Here is a 3631-nt window from a genome sequence, read left to right on the forward strand (position 1 = left end):
GGGAAGGAATAGGACAGGGAAACAAAGGAGGAGGCTACAATGCTTGATAAGAAATGTATTCATTATCTTGCCCATGTAATTGTAACTCCTCTGTGCGGTATTTTCACAATAAAATAAAAAATAAAAAAAAAGAAGTTTGAATAAGTTTGAATAGCACCTCCTCACATCACACTGGTTTCTTTTTTTTTTTTTTTTTGTCGGTCACGGGGCTTGAACTCTGGGCCTGGGCGCTGTCCCTCAGCTCTTCAGCTGAAGGCGAGAGCTCTACCACTTGAGCTACAGCGCCACTTCCCACACTGGTTTCTGAGTTTGACTCTAGTGCACACGTAATAGTAGAATTGTGGTTATTGACAAGAAAGAGTAATGTACGAATGCTTGAATCACAAAGAAAACAAATAGAGTAGAAGTCAATAATACGGTGAAAAATGCAAGGTTCACTATTACGTCCAAACAATTACGTCAGGGCTGGGCATGTTAAAATCATATGGCATTTAGGTTTCCTAATGTTTTTGAGCAATATGACCTGCTATTCTTTATTAATTTTGGTGACTGAAAACACTCAAAGAGGACTTATTATTCTTGTACTGTGGCGTCAAGGCGGCCAGGTAGTTTTCTCCTCCTCCTCCCCTGGACCGGGTGCTAAATTTCACACACACACACACACACACACACACACACACACATATATATACACAGAGCACTCCACATCCCTCCCCCCTTCTGCCCCCCCACCCCAGCCCCAACATTCCCACAGTATCCAACAGAGCCTAGGTCTGGCCAGTGCCATGGATCTTAACAAGAAACAGGGTCAGGCCGCCGGGGAAGGTGGGGGAGGAAGGAAGGAAGAAAAAAGGCAGAAAAAGAAGGAGAAGATTATTGAAGACAAAACATATGGCCTAAAGAATAAGAAAGGTGCAAAACAACAGAAGTTTATCAAGGCTGTCATTCACCAAGTTAAATTTGGTCAACAAAATCCAAGTCAGGTACCACAAAGTAAAACTGAAAAGAAACTGAAGAAAGATGGTAAGAAGAAAGAATTGCAAGAACTAAATGAGCTGTTTAAACTTTTGTTGCTGCTCAAAAAGTAAGTAAAGGTGCAGATCCCAAGTGTGTGGTATGTGCCTTCTTCAAGCAAGGACAGTGTACTAAAGGGCAAGGACAGTGTACTAAAGGAGATAAATGTAAGTTCTCTCATGACTTGACTTTGAGAGAAAATGTGGAAAATGAAGTGTTTACATTGATACTAGGGATGAAGAACTCGAAAAAGACACAATGGAAAATTGGGATGAGAAAAGCTGGAAGAAGTAGTGAGCAAGAAGCACAGTGAGGTGGAAAATAAAAACCAAAATCTCAAATAGTGTGCAAGCATTTCCTTGAAGCTATTGAAAATAACAATGGCTGGTTTGGGGTACGTCCTGGAGGAGGTGGTTAATGCATGTGTCGTCATGCACTTCCTCCTGGATATGTGTTGAAAAAGGACAAAAAAATTAAAGAAAAAAAAAAAGGAGGAAGAAGATGACATTTCATTGAAGTCCTGATTGAAAGAGAGAGTTCTGCCCACCAAAATCACTCAAGAATCTTTTCTTGCATGGAAGAAAGGGAAAAGAGAGGAAAAGATTGATAAACTTGAACAAGATATGGAAAGAAGAAAAACAGACTTCAAAGTAAGGAAGGCACTGGTGATCAGTGGTCTTGAAGTGTTGGAATTTCATCCGGAACTTGTTAATGATGATGATGAAAAAGCAGATGACACCCTTTACCCTCAGGGAACAGGAGGTGATGAGGTTGATGATTTCATGAGTGTAAATGACATAGATTTAAGTCTGTATGCCCCTAGAGCTGTGGATGAGACTGGTATTGCGGTAGCCAGTCTTGAAAGATTCAATACATATGCTTTAGATGAAGATGACAGCAAATTAAGTGAAGCATCTGGAAGTAGGGCAGAAAATGGTAAAAGAAGTGATTTGGAAGAGGACAATGAAGGGAAAGGACAGGAAAACGGAGCCATCAATGCTGTTCCTGTTGATGAAAATCTTTTTACTGGGGAAGATTTGGATGCATTAGAAGAAGTATTAAACACATTTGATTTAGAAGAATGACACAAAACAAGTTGATGAAAAGTTAAGTCAGCTCAACAGGATTTGAAATTGACTGCATTATTTTTTTCCCATCTAGAAACAACAGGATGTTTATTTCCCATGCTGGTTCTGGAAGGCTTTCTGTCCTCCAGAAAAGGAATATTCTCCCTACATCTTTTCTTCTGACTTTGGCTACATCTCATAGTAAGTTCAGAGTAGTTCTTGATAAATTAAAAATATAGTGGTCATTGAAGAAAATGATTGGTTGTTGTAACTGTTCCTAGGAAGTGTAATTGCTTGCCTAGATTTTGATTTTCATTGCATATATGTAATTACTAGGAGCAACATGAATTTATATTTAAAGTACCCCACATTTTATGCAGTTTTTAATGAATGGTTTTTTTTTCTCTGTAGTTATGTATCTTAAAGACTTCCTAAAATGTGAGCACTGTACTTGATAAAAGAAGCTGCATATGCAGATTCAGTATTGTATATCTGTGGACAATTACACGGAGAATTGAAATAGAACTTCTTTGATCAGATTGGATCAGCTATAAGGTCCTGTGTTAAACTGTCTTTAGAGTTTTTCCTCTTCTTTTTTGCCAATAAAATTGTAAATAAAGACCATCATACATTAAATTACTCCCTTCCAAATATTCAAAGATTGTGGCTGCATACAACCTTTAACATATCTCTGTAAGCCTGAACATCTCTCTTGCAGAGAAGTGATGACAAATTTGTGAAAAGTAATCTCCATTTTGAAAGTTGGAAGCTAGACACAACGCTGGAATAAGATAATTCTACTCTATACAACTTTGGATATTTTCTTTCTTTTCAAATTCTTCTATTCTTTTTATTCTTTCTATGTTCTTTTGACTGTTTTGTTCTTTTTCTAAAATTTCATTGTAAAGGTGATGTACAGAAGGGTTACAGTTATGTTAGTCAGGTAATAAGTACATTTCCTTTTAAACAGTGTCACCACGTTCCTCATTCTCTCCCAATTTTTCCCCTTCTGACTCTCCTCTCACCAAACTCGTATAGTTCATTTCCAACATAGTGTCTACTAGGTTTCACTGCTGAATAGATTCACTCTTTGTCTCACCACTTTTGCTTCTGCATTCCCTCAACAAATTAGATAAACTTATATTAAGAAAGGGGTGGGGGACTAGGAAGTGGCTCAATGGTAGAGTGCTTGCCTTGCATGCATGAGGCCCTGGGTTTGATTTCTCAGCACCACATAAGCAGAAAAATCCAGACATGGTACTCTGGCTCAAGTGGTAGGGTACTAGCCTTGAGCTGAAGAGCTGAGGGAGTAAACCAAAGATAAAAGGAAAGAAGAAACAAAAAGAAGAAAAGAACTGAAACAGTGCAAACCATTCACTTCCATTTCTTGGAGTTCATTTCATTAAGCATCATTTTATATGATCATACACACATAGCTATTGAGTCCTTGTGACCCTCTCCTAGGAATATCCTCCTTTGTTCTTACTGTGTGAATTAATCATGTCCAGGTGTAATTATTTTACTTTTACTCCATTGGGTTTACTTGTCAA

General features: G+C 38.1%; 1 pseudogene; it reads left to right on the top strand.

Moving 5' to 3' along the window:
* The first annotated feature begins 851 nt into the window (after positions 1 to 851).
* Positions 852 to 2099, top strand: LOC122116937 (annotated as a pseudogene).
* The last annotated feature ends 1532 nt before the right edge of the window (positions 2100 to 3631 follow it).

This window comes from Dipodomys spectabilis, unplaced genomic scaffold (assembly GCF_019054845.1).
Source record: "Dipodomys spectabilis isolate Male_0828 unplaced genomic scaffold, ASM1905484v1 ptg000138l, whole genome shotgun sequence".
NCBI lineage: Eukaryota > Metazoa > Chordata > Mammalia > Rodentia > Heteromyidae > Dipodomys > Dipodomys spectabilis.